At 39.4% G+C, this 18413-nt stretch overlaps 1 long non-coding RNA gene across 1 annotated transcript in view; it reads right to left on the minus strand.

Annotated features, from left to right (window-relative positions):
• The window catches only part of LOC127054430 (uncharacterized), a 44595-nt gene that overhangs the window by 910 nt on the left and 25272 nt on the right, over positions 1 to 18413 (minus strand). The gene's annotated exons all lie outside the window — the stretch shown is intronic.

The following is an 18413-nucleotide window of genomic DNA, read 5'->3' on the forward strand; positions in this document are numbered from 1 at the left end:
ACCCCCAAATGGGCCACTCAATTTTTAAAATACATCTTCCCACAGGAGAGATGTCAGTCAGGGAGCAGAACGGGGATATACAAGCTGGAAGAGGAGTGCATGAGTACCCTTGCTGTGATGTCAGACAGTCTGGGTTAGCTCTGTAGACAAGAGGAATGATTGGAGCAATGCAAGCTGTTTCCCTGACTTGGAAAAATATATTGAAGCCTGTACTTAAGGATGCCTGACATTCCCCATTATCAGACCCTGTTTTCAGTTGCTTATAACTTTGCCAAAATTTTGTAGCTCAGGCTGAAGTTTCACATACCAGGTGCCTGGCTCGAGCCAATTCCCCCCTCTCCCCTCCCGCTACACAGTTTCAGCAAAATAAATGGTCCAGCTGCTTCTGAGAGTGGGGGGGGAGGAAGTGCCATGTGAAAAAACTGTGCTCTAGAACTAGAAAAAAATCATATAACTGTGATTTGTAGCAGTTCTGCACACTAGCAAAGCATGACAGGAGTTGTTATATCAAGTGGAACAACTTAGGGAATCCCCAGTGCTGTGCTACCACCCTATTCCCTCCAAACCTGGCACTGCTTCCAGCCCCCTCCAGCCTGTCCCTGTCCTAGTCTTGTCTTGCCTTCCCATTCAACCCTGTTTTCCTACCTGCAGCTCCTAATCCCCTTCCCCAGCCAGTCTCTCTCCCACCACTCAACTCCCAGTATTTCCCCCTTATCTCTCCTCTCAGCTCTCATTCCCAGTCATCCCTTCATCTGCAGGCATTTTGTCCCAATCTACTCCCTCTGCTGCTACCCCCGAGGTCCAGTTCTTGTTCCCTCTGCATTCAAGTCAGCAGTCTTCCTCACACCTGCTGATTAGATGCCAGCAGCAGCACTGAGACCGTAAGACAGTCTCCCTATTTTCCGTCCCCATACTTGTTGCCTCAGCAGCCACCTGGAGCTGGGAGCAGCCAATTGCAGGAAAGCCTTTGCTGTTCACGCACCTCGAGGATGGAGCATGCTCAAGGCAGAGGGATTCTTCTGAGAATTTAGCTGCCAGACTCTATCAAGTCTCTACTGAGCATGTGTGAACTGCTATTTGTCAGAGGCTTATAACTTGGCCAGATTTAGACCTTTAAAAAAAACAAACAAACAAAAAACATACACCACAGAAACAGCTAAAGCAAATCCCTGATACAAAAGCTACCTTCCTACCAAATTTCAAGCCCCTGCTCCAAAGCAAGACAGCACTAAAGTTTTTCAACACAACAGTTGTAAGATTTCTTAACATGGATAAAACATTTTTCTTACCTTATTCTCAGAAACAACTGAGCTATTTCAGCTGAAAAACCCTCCCACCCCACCCAACAAAACATTAGCCTGAGGCAAACAATCAGCATAGAAAATTTCATGCCTGCACCTTTCAAGTTTGCTAAAGTTACAAGCTACTGAGAAAGTATCAGGCAACCCTATCTATTGGTATCACACTCTGCATCATCTCTCACAGATACTCAGTTAAATTTGATCCTCTGCATTCAGTATTCACATTTCATAACCCAGACACTTTATACTGCAGCAAAGTCTATGCACAGAATTGTTATTTACCCATTTTTCACCCTTCATAGCCTAAGGCAGAGTGACAGTATGTAACCAGATTGCTTAGGCATCCTTTTGTGTTGCATTAGGACACAACTCACCCAGCTGCAGGTCCCCGATGGTCAGGTGCAACCCCTCACAAGTGCAGTGCCATGATGCCTTAGCTCTTCAGCTATGGCACACTTGAGTCCCACCCCTCCAAGGTATTAGGGTCCATAATAAAAGGGAAACAGTGAACTCAAAACCAAAAAGGTTCATCAGCAGAACCCCACCCTTCTGCTCAGGGTTTCTTTCTGTACAGCCAGTGCCTTTTGTTAGTCTTTCTGGTTCCAGTCACCCCATCCACCAGGAAGCTTGTCCAGGTAGCAAAGTGTCTCAGGCTCTTGGCTGGAATCAGACTTCCCTCTCAAGAAAGACAAAGAACTCTGTCCTCCTTTCTGTTCAAGCCCTAACTGAGCTGGGTCTCTTCCTTTTAAGGCCTCTTCCTCCCTCCACTTCTAACAACAACTGCAGGTGTATCAGGGTGGGGCCAATTGCATCCACAGGCCCTTGTTAATGCCCTCTCTGCTAGTGTGGGGCCTGCATGCCCCATCACATAGGGGTACCGTTATGTGAAATGGCAGTTAGATCTTACTATGAAATGTCAATTGTCTATTTTATCTGGGCTGTAAAGAATGATATAGTATACTTAGACTAAATATAAAGAAAACATTTCTAGTTAATGAAATGTAAACCTCAAAGGGCTTGGGAAGTTCAGGTCTGCACGGATAAGTGTCTAAAAGTTCAGACACCCAAATATCCTCCTGGGTACAAAGTGGAGCACAATCCCCAAAATTTCAGTCAAGGAACCACATGGTGGAGCTTTTTAAAGAGAGAGTTCTATCATCCCCACCAATGCACCCTGAGGAATGGAAGGAATGGTTGCAGTGTGGCAGCTGCACTGTATAAGGACAGAGGGGTAGCAGATGAATCTTTGCAAAAAGATAAGGCAAAAAAAAAAAAAGTTGAGAATGGTAATCCATACTATTGAAGACATTGCTAGGCAGCAAGACACAAGTCTATGCCAAGAGACCCAGACAAAACAGCTTGGAATATGTAGAAGGAATTCAGCCATTTCTAACAGCACACACTGCTGCTACTGCAGTACACACACACACTAAGGTATGTTTGCACTGCACATAGGGTGACCAGACAGCAAATCAGGATGCGGGTGGGGGGTAAGAGGACCCTATATAGGAAGAAGGCCCAAAAATCAGGACTGTCCCTATAAAGTCAGGACATCTAGACACCCTAACTGCTCATTCCTTATGGCGGTTTGTGGGATATATACCCTGCATGCTCCCCTAGCATGTGTATAGATGTGAGACAAGCCTGAACCGTTCGGGTACATACCCTACATGGTGTTTTGTGGGCCCTAACTGCTCATTCCTTATAGCGGCATGTAGGATACATACTCTGCACGTTCCCCTAGCATGGGTATAGATGTGAGACATGCCTGAACCCTTCGGGTACATACCCTACATGATGCTCTGTGGGCCCAAGCAGTGCCTCCCCTGTCTACACTGCTATTTTTAGCAGGGTAGTATCTGGCTCTCTCTCTGCTGCCGGACCCTTTCCCTGCTTCAGTGAAAGACTCTGGAAGCAGGGAAAGGCTCCAGCAGCTCCCTGCTGCTCTTTGTTCTTGTACTGAAGAATAAGCAGCAGCTACTATGAACCTGTATTGATAAAGTGAATTTGAAGCAACAATATAGACATGAAAGGCTTCAGACATCTATTTTGAGCTGTCCAGTCCCTCAGATGTCATGTAATTTTTTCTATATGCCAGTTTACTCACATTAAATATCTTCCCAAAGGTATGTCTAATGTTAAATATTCATATGCAAGATTTATCAAAGCAAGCATTGCTAAAATATTAGCAGTGATAATTTCCAGAGAATTAAACCTATAAAACTTTACTCTACTTTAATATTTTAATTTCCCATGGAGGGAAACCATAGAGCATTGAACTATAAATGTATTACTCTGCAGTTTTCACTGTGGATGAGGGAGTCTGAATAGGATTAATTTTGATGCAACTCCATCATGAAGGAATTTTCACAATTACTTAAATGTTTATTTTGCAGTAGTGCCTCGATGCCTCAACAAGCTTGGGCCCCATTGTGCTGGACACTGTGAAGACATAAAAAACGACAGTCCCTGTCACAAAAAACTTGCAGTCTAGAAGACAAGACAAAACAGGTGCCGTAATCATAACTCTCCACCTGCCTACCCATTATCAGGCTGTAATTCACTGTTGACACTATGGGAGATGTGAGTTTTGAAGAGGGACTGGAATGAGGACAGGTTGGTGGCTTTACGGATTTTGACTAGGAATTCTCCTCACTCAAAGGGGATCATGAGAGAATGCTTGTCTGTGAAGCAGAGAATCAGACAATCAGCCTGGCAACATTGACAGTGTGGAGGTGAGAGCCAACCATGTGATAACATTAGATTAATAGATTCATAGATTCCAGGACTGGAAGGGATCTCGAGAGGTCATCGAGTCCAGTCTCCTGCCCTCATGGCAGGGCCAAATTCTGTCTAGATCATCCCTGATAGACATTTATCTAACCTACTCTTAAATATCTCCAGAGGTGGAGATTCCACAACCTCTCTAGGTAATTTCTTTCAATGTTTAACCACCCTGACAGTTAGGAACTTTTTCCTAATGTCCAACCTAAACCTTCCTTGCTGCAGTTTAAGCCCATTGTTTCTTGTCCTATCCGTAGAGGCTAAAATGAACAAGTTTTCTCCCTCCTCCTTATGACACCCTCTTAGATACCTGAAAACTGCTATCATGTCCCCTCTCAGTCTTCTCTTTTCCAAACTAAACAAACCCAATTCTTTCAGCCTTCCTTCATAGGTCATGTTCTCTAGACCTCTCCAATTTCTCCACATCTTTCTTGAAATGTGGTGCCCAGAACTGGACACAATACTCCAGCTGAGGCCTAACCAGTGCAGCGTAGAGTGGAAGAATGACTTCTCGTGTCTTGCTCACAACACAGGTAGACTGGACTAGCTTTTGGAAGAACTTTGAAAGCAAGGACAAAGGACAAAAAGCTGGTGTAAGTCAGTAAAGTCAATGGAGCTACACCCATTTACACCCACTGAAGATATGATCCAAAACGTTTGCGCATAACAGTGTGTCAAGCCAGAGTATTTATTCTAGCAGCAGCATTTGAATGGCTTTGAGCAGAGTGGGCATGCAGGCATCAAGGCCAGAGAAGAGGAGATCACAGTAGTCAAAGCATAAAATGATCACGGATTGGACAAGAGTTTTGGCAGCATGGGCAGACAGTAAGTGTTCGATACTGGAGGTGGTGTTGAAGAAGCAGCAGCATTTACCTGGAAGTGAGTCAAAAGAGGGTCAACTCAAAGCCAAAAAGATAACAGATTAAGACTTGATAGAAATATACTTCAACGTGTGCCTCCATATCTCAGGCCAGGCTTTAAGCACCAAACTACTTACTTATCTACCCACCTTCCCAAATCAAATATTTAAGGTTTCAATATGAAATCACAGATATTGTCACACAATTCCATTTTTGCAAAAATGTTCAGAAAGTTTTGTTTTCATTCCAGTGCAAAATGAAAACAAGTTTTGAAAGTGCTGCGAAATAGAATTACTGTTCTCCTGGTCAGTTCTAGGTGTGAATGAAAGTGAGGGAGGTCATAAGATGAGAAAGGATGAGGTTACTGGGACAGATGGAGGTGTTTGACATTCCCCCAATTTTCCTTATCTATGTATGAGTGACAAGAGAGGAGAAGCAGAATGTGGTGGAGGATGTTGGGATTCACACTTCAGAATGAACATTTCCAACAGTGATTTGCAGATTCCAGGAGTTGATACTACAAAATATCACAGAATCATAGAAATGTAGGGCTGAAAGGGACCCTGAGAGGTCATCATCAAGTCCAGCCCTCTGTGCTGAGGCAGAACCAATAAACCTAGACCATCTCTAACAAGCTTTTGGAGGTTTTTAAAAACAGTTAGACATTATAAGGATTCTACAACCTCTTTTGGAAGCCTATTTCAGACTTTAAACTACCTTTATTGTTAAGTTAGATATTAGGAAAAAAAATTCTAAAATGTCCCTTGCTGCAGATTAAGGTAGCTTCTTGTGCTACCTCCAGGGGAACCTCGGAGGACAATTGCTGTGTGTCCTCTTTGTAACAGCCCATAACATATTGGAAGACTTATCAGTTTCTCCCCTGCCAAGTCTTTCTCAAGACTAAACATGCCCTATTTTTTTTAAATCTTTCCTCGTAGATCATGTTTTCTAACTCTTTTATTACTTTTGTTGCTCTCCTCTGGACTCTCTCACATTAGTCCACATCTTTCCTAAAGTGTGGTACCTAGAACTAATTCTCTCTGCCCAAGTGATTTTCTTTATCCCACCCAGCTAGGTGTCATCCACAAATTTTATAAGTATACTGTCCACTCCATTATCCAAGTAATTAATTAAAATATTGACTAGCACCAGACCCAAATCTGACCACTGCGAGACCCTGTTAAATATGCCCTCCCAGTTTCACAGCAAACAATTGCTAACTACTCTTTGATTGTGATTTTTCAAACAGTTGTGCACCCATTTTATAGTAATTTCATCTAGACCACATTTGTCTAGTTTATCTATCCTAGGAAAATGTCATGTGGGACACTGTCAAAAGCAGAGGTGGACTAACTTTTTGGCCCAAGGTCCACATCTGGGTGGGAAAATTGCACGCAGGGCCATGAATGTAGGGCTGGGGGCAAGAGGTTGGAGTGCAGGAGGGAGCATGGGAGGGGGTGCAGTGTTCAGGAAGGGGCCCAGGGCAAGCGGTGGGGCCCAGGAGGGGTGCGGGGTTTACGAGGGGGCTCAAGGCAGAGGGTTGAGGTGCAGGAGGGGGCTCAGGGCATGAGGTTGGAAGTGCAGGCTCCGCTTACCTTGAGCGGCTCTGGGGTGGCAGCAGCATGCAGTGGGACTAAGGCAGGCTCACGGTTCCCCATTCCCAGCCAATGGGAGCAGCAGGGAGCGGTATCTGCAGGCGAGGGCAGCGCATGGAGCTCCCCCGACAGGGACCGCAGGGACATGGTGCTGGCCATTTCTGGGAGCGGCATGGGGCCAGGGCAGTCAGGGAGCCTGCCTTAGCCCCGTGGAGTGGCAATCCCACTGGCCAGATAGTTTGCCCACCCCTGGTCAAAAGCTTTACTAAAATCAAGATATATCACATCTACTAAAGCAGCAAAGAGTCCTGGGGTACCCCCCGAGTCTACTAGGCCAGTAACTGTGTCAAAAGAGGCAATGAAATTGGTCTTGCATAACTGACTTTTGACAAGTCCATCAGTGTTAATACTGTATTAGAGTAATTTCAATATTGTGAATATATCAGGAATTTGAGACCTTATATACTTGGTTTCCCAATTATTTTTCAAACAAACAATCTTTTGACTTTTTTTCCTGATTTGTATTCTGGGCTTATCCAGAAAGGATAATTTTTGCCACAACTTTAAGATTAGCCTCAACAACAGTAAAGCAAAATTGCCACTGACTCTCCTTCCCTCTCCCAGACACTTTTCTCCATGCAGCTGGCCATTCTTTCTTTAAATCTGTACAATGCTGCATCTACAGTTTTTCAACCCGTTAGATCAGGAGGCATCAGAACAAGTGAACTCCCCTTACAAAACTTGGAATATTTTAAGGCACTGCAACATTTTAAGAAAAAATATCCCCAATTAAAAAAACCCACAAAGATGATTAGAATAATAAAATAGCTAATGAAAAAGCAAAAGAAACTTTACCATATACTGTAGGTTTACAGAAAGAAATAAGTACCCAGCAAAAGGAAACTGCCTCACATACAATTAATTTTCATAATACATTCATCTACATATGTTATTTATGTGAAGGACCTCCATTTTCTAACAAGTTCTCTATGCCACTTGGCAAGATTTCACTGCCTGTGCTGTATTTTATAATTACAAACAATAAATGGCTGCATACTTCTGAAGTATGGATGGATTAATAGAATGTTAAAGCATTTCAGAGATGAACACAGGAAAATATTCCTTTCTTGGGTACACCTTTCAAAAGATTCATTAATTTACACCTCTATCTTCACAGGGCCTCCAAAAATAGTTTGACATATGAAAGTGAAGAGAGGTTTCCTTCCAGCAAGAATTCATTCTGTTTCTACTTCTAATTGAGTCTCCTGTATATGCCCAGGAGATGAGTATTACTGTAGAATCATGTACTTTGATTAAGAAATGCCTGCTGAGGACCAGATTGTGAATCCCTTTCTTGCCCTGGTATGCAAATACTCACATGAATAGCGAAGAGAGTGAAGATAACAGGACTACTTATGCAAATAACTGTTCACCAGTGGAAGTAGGAAGTTCACAATGTGGCCCTCAACGTCGTGCGCCCGGTTAAAAGAACCTCCTTAAATAGTGGTACTGAAACTCACTAGTTAAGGAAATAATTATGGCTGATAAGCAGTCATAGGATAAGAGGGAAGGTCCTCCTCAACAGCTGGTTAAAAGATAGAAAACAAAGGGTGGAAATAAATGGTCAGTTTTCACAACAGAAAGATGTAAAAAGCAAGGGCATCCCAAGGATTTGTACTGGGACCTCTGCTGCTCAATTCATTCGCAAATGATTTGATAAAAAGGGCAAACAGTGAGGAGGCAAAATTGCAGATGATACAAAATTCCTCACAGCCGCAAAGTCCAAAGAGGACTGTGAAGAGTTGCAAAGAGATCTCACTAAACTGGGTGGCTGGGCAATAAAAATGACAGATAAAAATTCAGTGTTCATAAGTGCAAAGTAAGGCACAGCGGAAAACATAACCCCAGCTATACATACAAAATGATATGGTTTAAATTAGCTCTTATCACTCAAGGAGACTTCTTGGAGTCATCGTGGATAGCTCTCTGAAAACATCTGCTCAATGTGAAGCAGCAGTCAAAAAAGTTAATAATCTTAGGAACCATTAGGAAAGGGATAGACAGTAAAACAGAAAATATCATAATGTCACCATATAAATCCATAGTACACAAAACTTCTCGAATACCATGTGCAGTTCTGGTAGCTCCACCTCAAAAAATAAAAAAGATATTAGAATTGGAAAACGTACAAAGGGCAACAAAAGTGATTAGAGGTATGGAACAGCTTCCACATCAAGAGAGATTAAAAAGATTAGATCTAATTAACTTGGAAAAGAGACAACTAAGGGGAGATAGGATAGAGGTCTATAAAATCATGACTGGTGTGGAGAGAGTGAATAAGGAAGTGTTAATTTACCCCTTCCCATAACACAAGAACTAGGGGTCACTCAATGAAATTAATAGGCAGCAGATTTAAAAAAACAAACAAACATAAGGAAGTACTTTTTCTCATAAGGCACAGCCAACCTGTGGAACTTCTTGCTGGGGATGCTGTGAAGGCCAAAAGTATAACTGGTTACAAAAATAAGAATTAGATAAATTCATGGGTGACAAATCCATTAAAGTTGAGGGCCAAAATTACCACTGCAATTGTCATTTTTAAAAATGCTTATTCATAGAACACTCACTAAACTCCCAAAGTTCTATTCCAGCATTCACTTCCAAATCTGTCAAGGTCTATCCTCAAGCTAGTACTTAATGTTAGTTTATTTCTGTAACTAAACCACTGAGCCACCACAATGACAAACACTTTAGACATTCTAATAACAATAGTTAACGTTAATGAGACTTAGGCTTCTAAGTCACTTAAGCACTTCTGAAAAATTTACCTTATGTTTTTCCACAGTTAAAGCCTCCATCACATAAATGTTTGCTGTCAAAAATGAACTACAATGTTCAGTGTTACCTCAAGTTGACATATCCTTTATGTAACTTTGCTCAGTTTAACTTTGTGTGCCCCCTAAATATTCAGCAAAGAGGCACATACAATTAAGCAGCTGTTCCTTCTGAATGTCTTTTTAAGAAAAAAAAATCAGTCTGGGTCTGCAGTTCTATAAAAGATATGGCTGCGGGTATGCCCATATTGAGGGGAAGGGATGCTGGCATATGTTGTTGGACTTAAGGATGAGGACCAAGATTTTCCAAGCCTGAGTGCCTAAAGTCAAACTTCTACATCCCTTTTAGGCACCTAAATATAAGAAGCCTGGTTTTCAAATGTGCTGAACACCTGCAGGACCCATTGTTTCAGTATGATTTATGGGTGTTCAGAACTTCTGAAAGTCAGGCCACTTATATTTAGGTACTTAAACATGGGATTTGGAAGTTTGACTTTATGCATCCACCTTTGAAAGTCTTGGCCCAGATATTTACTGAAACCCAACAGATATTTTTAGCACTTAAAAAAAACTAGCTTAAGTTTAAACCTCAATGTTGCATGTATTTTAAATATTCTACAAATACATAAAATTCTCACATAGAGCCATGATGAATGTGTTCTATAGATAGCAGGACAATGACTTCCCTTTTGGAATTAACCATGTACACGTTCTAAGCACTTCTTTATCTCTTTTAGAGTATGCAACTTCTGGTAGTTATGAGAACACCTATAAATCCACAGATAAAAAAAATCTGCTATCCTCGTATACAACAGCAGCAGATGGAAGCAAAGCAGGCAACAAAGACTATATGCTGAGTCTTTCTGAAGATATGCAATTCCATTTCCCTCATCAGCCAAAAACTTGCAAGTAAGACACCATATTTCAAATATAAATGTCTCAGCATAGTAGAATACTGACATGATCAAAATATATTTGCATAGCATAGATTCCTCAGTGGACTATTAGACTAATACAATCCTAAAATAAAAATCAGAGCAAACAATATGTATATTCATGAGTATAAACATTTTACTACAAACATCAGGACTTGATCAAACTTGAAACTAGTGCGGTAGTACTAGTAATACTCTGCTGTTTTTGCCAGCTATTTATGCATTTTGTTGTCAGTTGAAGAAAACTATATTTTGAGGATCTGATGCTGTACAATACTCATCCTTTAAATAGTGGGTTACCCAAATTGTAACTACCTCAGTAGTACTTAGTAGTATCTATAGAGAGAAAGTGCATGCTGTTACTGCATACTTGGGGGAAAAAAGAACTAGTACAAAACTACAGTCATGAAGAAGAGCCATTGGAATGAACAATTTATGTGGCAGGGATGCAGGCTGCACAGCAGGACAACCAAAAAAACCACCCCAAGTAAGAAAGCACATGACACTAACTGGGGTTTTAGTAAACTTGAAAGAACACAGAATTGAAGTATGGATTAGGGTCTGAAATATGCAAATTTTCTATTTCCACTCCAATGCCTCGCTGTACTGCATGTTCCAATCTTCTCAATTACAGAGAAAATTATTACTAACATTACATCAAGATTGGATAACTTGATCATACCAAGTAAAAAACCTGGTTACCCCCCCCCCCCCCTTTGTGAAAACAGAATCTGAACTTCTTTAAAAATAAAAACAAACTAACAGAAAAACAGGGAACACACTGAGTGGTACTAGCAAATGAGAGGATGCATCACATTTGAGCAGTGTTTCTCCAACTTTTATGAGCAGAGGCCTCCTCTCAGGAAAATGAGACAATTGAATCCCTTTTCAACTTTGCAGTGTGTTGTTAAAGGCCTGCACAAAATGACTCATCATTCAGAATAGATTGCTCCTTTGATTAAGATCTATGCAGAGAGGAAAGGAAGGGACATATTACAACCAGTTAAATAGATAACCATATGGATATTAAGTATTGTATTAAAAATCACTGGCATCTTAGCACTTTTTGAAACAAATGGGACAGTTCATCTCTCAGAGCTATTGTTTCACGCTCTTGACAGACTCAAGCAGACATCACTGCACTGGTTACCCCTAGTCATGGTCACGTGTTCAAGGTTCTCTCTTCAACTGTAACAGCTAGAGACTTAACTTTGTTATTTTTAAAATACAGTGAAACTGGAGAACAACTGAAGTTTTTCCATGCTCCCATCCTCAGTTCGTCCTTCATGCCACCTCCAGGGAGTGCACTCTCTCTTTTCCGCCTCAGGTCTTGAATGGATTATGAGAGCAACTCAGAAGTTTTGGAGATTCATTTACTCTTTTGATAAAGATCTGTATAATTTAGACATTTAGTTTCTTTATTACTTATGTTAAGTGTATTATATAATACCTGAGTTCTCAGCTTAATTTACTCATGATACTTTAAAAGTACTCCATTCTGAAGAGCTCCTGTTATATGAAGAAGCAGATTAATGAAAGAAAAAACACACATGAAAAGTTGCCTCTCTTTACAGACTTACATAGGGAGCGTCTACACTGCAAGTGCTACAGCAGCACAGCTGCAGCTATGCTGCATTAGTACAGACACTTGCTACAGTGACAAAAGGGGGTTTTCTGTCATGGTTGTAAATCTACCCCCAAAAGACAGTAGGCGAGGTAGGTTGATGGAAGAAATTTTTCACAGCCCTAAGTAAAGTAGCTAGGTTGACCTAAATTTTAGGTGTAGACCAGGGATTAGATTTTTTTTTTTTAAAAACACAAGTCTGACAAAAATAGTTCACCAACATGTCAGGAAATGGCTCTCTTCTTCATATAGGAATGTAGAAATCTGTACAATTTAAGTAAATAGTTTGAGAATACTGTAATTATACCATCATCTCAGCAATGCAATAATTAAATTTCATGTCAGTGCTTCCACTATAAAATCTCCCTATTTTCAGAGGTTGTGACTTTCCATTAAAAATGTTCTCTGGTGTGAAATACATAAAGCAAGTCAAGAAGGGAAAGAGATTAATTTTTTTTCTAAATGCCTCTGAAATTTTTTTAGACCAACACGGACAAGTTATTTGTGTGGTTTCTATCAATTTTCTACTGGCATCTAAAGGAAGAAAGTCTGAGTTTTAAGTTTCTTCCATCTAGGCAAGAGAAGGAGGAGGACCAATAGTTCTATTTCTCAGGCAAGGATTAGTAACATGAATGACAAGCTTTAAGGAGAGGCCTTCTCCAAAATAAGATCATGTTAACAGAATGGTTTCCAATATCAGGGTGGTGGTGAATGGGATGGGGCTTGAAAAATATTCCTCCTTCCCACTTTCTAGAAAGTTACCTAAGTGATCCAGCATGCACAAAATTCTGCACAGGCCACTCTCCTTGGAGAGATAAAGGAAAGTTGTTAGAGTAGGAAGAAGAAGAAGAAAAAAAAAAAGAGGATATCGGACATAAGCTCGCCAGGAAAGGGAGGGGCATGAGTAAAAGCTGGCCCTTACTTTGCGAGAATTTAACTGAAATAGACAACTGCCTTAGAGGTGTTAAATCAAAGCTCTTCTGATGGAGCTGATCTGCTGCATTAAACTTTTTTTTTTTTTGGAAGAGGGCAGAAGGAAAAACATATTTAAGCAAAGCCCTTACAAATTATATTGTTTTATTACACACATTTTACATTTCAGAAGTCTTCATGGTCATCCAGCTGATTTTGCTCACTTTTCATTCTTTAAGACTTGTGTAGCTGGTAAAGAAAAATATATGTACTTCTGAATTTCAAACATGTTTTAAAGGTGACTTGTAACTCCAGCTAGTTCCACCGTGCAATCCAAATTAGGTTTTATTTTATTTTCAAGTCTGGGTTAATCTTGAATTATTTGCAATTACTTAGAATTTAGTGCTGTGCAATACTCATCCCTTCATGTGTGTCCATTTAAGGACTTTAGAAGATACTGAGGGAAGCTGCAGTTGCCTGATACTTTGCATGATATAATGATGCTCAGAGTTTCATCGTGATTGTGTCTTATTCCTCTTTTCAAATTCTACTGAAAACACAAACTGACATATAGGAAAATGAATACAAATAAAGCTTCATATGTAGCAAAAATATTTCATTATGTAAAATATGTGTAAGTAGTGCAGTTTGAAAATAAAGCAGAGTATATTATTCAGCTCCAAAAACTTCTAAAATTATGAGATAGCTCATAAACAGTCTCATTATATAAATCCAGATTCCTTCAGTAATATCCAAGATAAAAGCTGAAACTGACAGAACCTATTTGTGGCTAAGCAGCAGTCTCTGCACTCACATATCTGAAGTTCATGTTAGTTCTACAAAAATGCTTTGTTCCTAATCTTTTGAGCTGTTCTTCATTAGCCATGCGATGCTTGCTCTGGTATAATTTGAGAGGGTTGAAAAGGCAGACAGAAAAAGTTTATATATGGATAACAGGAAATATAACTGAAGTATTATTCAGATAGTCAGAGGAGGCTGAACAACTATACAACCTCTTTTAAGAAAATTCTAACAGTTTATAAATTTAATACAGAGAATACATTATAAATGATTGTACCACACAGAGCATAAACACCTTATTCTATAATGCCAGCAATTATTTCCTGAACAAAATGCAAGATGAATCTAGTAAATTTGATATGCTTTTTCTAGTTTTATACAATAATTTGAAGATACTGTTTTTTCAATCAGTTATACTTTATAGATTCATGGTTTCTATATTCAGAGGAATAATGAGTAGATATTTCATTTGCAATGAATACTCTCTAGTTTGTTGTTTACCAACAGCACATATTGAATAGAGAGTTTTAATGAGTAATTCTAGTATTAGATGTTTTCACCTTTATTGGAAACCAGTACTTCCGAGTCTCGTAGAGTGATTTGCAGACTTTAAATTAAGGGGAGATTTTATTAAAAATGCCTATTGTAAGCAGGAATAATCTCTTCCTGCATTGCTAGCTATACTCCAATCATTTCATTTTGTTCCTATGCCTCAGTAGAACCCTCCATAAAGTTACATGAGCCTGTGCATCAAGTTTCAGGATATATGTATTTATATTTCAAACCACATGGTCAAAAATATTGTATGTTATGCCTGGAAAGTCAAAACATTCTCAGAAAAACAAAGTGCTGCTTCCAGTTATGAGTCCATATTCTGCTCTCAGTTACATATATAGCACCACACTGAACTCAACAAGATTATCTGAGAGCAGAATGCAGACCAAGGTTCTAAGTAGCATAAACATCAATACTACAGGGATCAGTGCTTTAGAAATGCTTAAACTAGTCACTGTGAATGTGTATATTAATGCCTAATCTATTAATATTTCAAACACAACTAGAGTGATTTATATTAAAGTATATGTAAACCTGCAATTAGCCACAAGACTAGTATTGCTTTCAAATTACCACATGTAGGTAGAATGAATTAGTTATCTTGATTCCTTAGTATTTGGAATATTTATGGAGTATTCCATGCATGTCAGTCTTTTGAATGTGTTTATTGGCTCTTTAAACTAATCAAATTGTGGACTTGTAGTTACAAGAAACAGCCAAGTAGTTTCATAAAATAAATACAAGCTACCACAAACAATGGATATGTGCATATGATGCTCATTATACAACACCACTTTCAACAGATTCAGTAGCTGGTAAAAGATATAGTTATGACTGTCATCATATAAGATTTGTACAAAATATACAGTGATTTTACAAATAAGATAACCTGAACCATATGCTTTCTTTTCACGTTCAGTATACTGTATAGTTGTCTCAATGGCCAGGGTTACCACTGTGGGCAAAATCCTAGTTCAAATGGCCTGAGTCAGTCCTTGACTTGGACAGTGGTGCTTAAATTAAAATCAACAAAAAGCAGAGTTAATAAACATATTCCTTCCCTATACTCCGGCAGGCACTAAGTTGCTTTGAGACATGGCAGAACGTTTTTTCCTTAAATCCCAAGCTCTACTGCAGTCTTTCTTCCTGTTTGTCCCTTTTTGTACTTGGGCTCACCCTCATTAGCTACAGCAGCTGGGGCATGTCACCCCTACCTGAGATTTTTCACAGCTAAGCCAGGGTGGATCTGATTTTGCTGTCTGCAGGCAGGGAGGATTCTCAACAATGCTTTAGGTTCTTTTCTATCAGCCCCTTGTCCAGAGTTTCATAACTGATTCACCCTCTCTGCAAGTGGGTTTTGGAGTTTGTTTTTTGCCACTGTCTAGAACTGCAAACATTAGTTTTCCAGTCCATTATCACCTAAGTATTTATTTAGGTCTATTTACTAAATGACTATAACATACTTTACAAACAATTTTGAATTTAGCTTCACAACACTTTTGAAGTAGGTAAATAGCATTACATCCCCATTTATAGAGAGGAGAGTGAGAAAAAGATTAAAGGTAAAATTTTCTAAAGCAGCTAATTGATTTAAGAGTCTAAGTCTCATTGACTTAAGTGTATAAGTGGCTTTTGAAAATAGGACTTAGGCGCTTCTGAAAATTCAGGATGAGTATATAGGAGTTTTAGGTTTTCATTGAGTGAATTTAGTGCTCATGAAATATGCCAGATCAATAACACTTATTAATCTAGCCCTCTGTTTAGTCCCAGAACTGATAAAATTAGGCAAGGACAAAGAACGTAAGGTCTTTGGTGGGGATTCTGGAGGAGAGTATTTTGAAGCGCTGTGAAAAATCATAGCTCATCAATTGAAGGAATTTGTCCTCTAATAATCAATAATGTATGCAGTCTGGGGTTGGAGGTCCTTCTGTATCCCCTCCTGGATACCCAGATGGCATAGACAGCCAGAAATATCTTCTGCCCTGTTTGGATAGCCAAAAAGCTGCACCCCTTTATTATAAAATATTTATCATATGGTAGTGCCAAGAGGTTGCATTCATCATCATCATCCTTTTATGCTGGGGACTGTACAAACTCAGAAGCAGGCACAGTGTAGCAGATGCATATCTGACTAATACAAGGTCAGACAATGTTCACCACCTTCATGCTCAACTTAGTGTAATGTGCTCTACCTAGGAATGGAAGTGATGGCCTTGAAGAAATTCCAGATGGCACGACATGCAGCCGCTCATCATTGAGACAACATGAGGCATAGAAAATATCTCATTTTTCAATTCTATGCATTACACTGGTTACTGGTGCAATGCTGGACCAATGCAAATTCTTATTCTTAATCTTCATCTTCAAGTCCCTAAACAGGATGAGTTTCAATTATCCAAGAGCCTGCCTCTCTGGGGCTATGACCTGACAATAGTGCACTGCTTGGGCACTCCAGATTTGACAGTGCCAAAGGTGAAATATGTATGAGCAGGGGATTTTCAGCAGTAGGCTCAACTATGGAACTCCTCTGCACGCTGTTACTTTAACAATGGATTTCCAACCTCCAGATCACAATTTAAGACCCATCTCTTAACACTAAAACTTCACAAAGATAGCTGAAAGATTCCTAAACATCAAAAACCCACATCCACTTTCTCAACCTACCACCAGGCAAAGAAAAGAACATAGCCTACAAACTAACTGTATGTTTAAAAAATTCTGGTAGCATTCAAATATAGTGAAATATATACCCAGATAGGTTACATACATAAAGCTTCCCCACACTGCCCTGGCACAGTGTCTAATCCTTATTCAGGAAAGAGCATGCTAGGCGCAAGAGGGAAGTCATGTTTCTTTCATCCTTTTTTAATCCTTGTCCTGTCTATTGCGATCACCAGTAAGGGTCTAATACTCATGTGTGGAAGTTGGTATTGTGATGTGAACATCTGTCCACTGGGCATTGAACTGAGACTTCTGTCACACAGGCCACACCACTGAAAAATGTGAGAATAATTTTTAGTAACTACCAGACTGAACTAGATTTGAACCAGTAAATTATACAAGAAATATAATATATTTAGTGATCATATAGCCTAAAAAATAAAGAGGCTCACCTATTCAGCAACACTCCAATGGATACACTCCCTCGATCTTGAGATATTGTAGCTCATCACAAGTCCACTTTATGTTCCTTCAGGCAGTTCTGATCTGGGTGCCAAGGTTTTCATCCAGATCAATTTGATCTAATATTTTCAGTAAGATTTTGAGTTTAAGCTTAAACTTAGCTCTTTGTGGTGTTTGCAATATCTACAGGCATCTACTATTCAGAGTTTTAAAGACTGACAATAAAATTATTCCAGTTTCTTTAGTGCAGCCTTGCAAAATTCAACTTGCCAATTCATCCAGGGCAAGTAATTTTTTTTGACAGGTGAATAAAATATACTTTTTTCATTATATTTGTTATATTAATAGGAAGGTGAGAAAAATTAATACCTGGGCTGGTAAATTTATGAGAACTGAAAAAAAAATCTACATTAGTATATACCTTAGACATCTACGATTTTATTGTAAGTAGTTTTAGAGCCAAATTATATCCTTAATTATATCCTTAAATACCTACTACATAACTCCTAAATGTGCAGGAGATTAAGACTATCATGATAGCTAGTAGTCATTTTCAAATTAATCTAATATTATACTATCTTTCAAGTAGCATGAATCTTCACATCCCCTGCATTTTAATGGAGGTTCTTCAAAAGTGGGCATGATTTTGCAGTAAATTAAGATTAAGAAAATGCTTAGTCACTAAACATAGTGACATCTGAGAGCATATTTAGAGAACATAATTTGAACTGACCTTGGAAGGAATCATTTACATTCCTCATGTGCATAACCAGTGAGGAGCTATCTATATGCAGTTTCACACCTCATGAACTTTTGCCCATTATCCATCTAAATCAGAGATCCAAATACAAAATCTGGCACTCGGGACATCATGTGGATTTCTGACATTCCTTGGAAAATGTATGGTCCTGAAAGCAATGGTTAGATTATAATGATTCGCAAATGTAGAGGTTTTTTGGTTTTTAGCCAGGAAGCATAAAAATAATAGGGGCAATCATCATTTTGCCTAACTGTTTCAAAATATCTCATTTAACAGAGCACAACAGCATGGAAACTGCTTATACAAAATATGAGAAGGGACTGCAGTGT

This window comes from Gopherus flavomarginatus, chromosome 6 (genome assembly GCF_025201925.1).
Source record: "Gopherus flavomarginatus isolate rGopFla2 chromosome 6, rGopFla2.mat.asm, whole genome shotgun sequence".
In the NCBI taxonomy this organism is placed as follows: domain Eukaryota; kingdom Metazoa; phylum Chordata; order Testudines; family Testudinidae; genus Gopherus; species Gopherus flavomarginatus.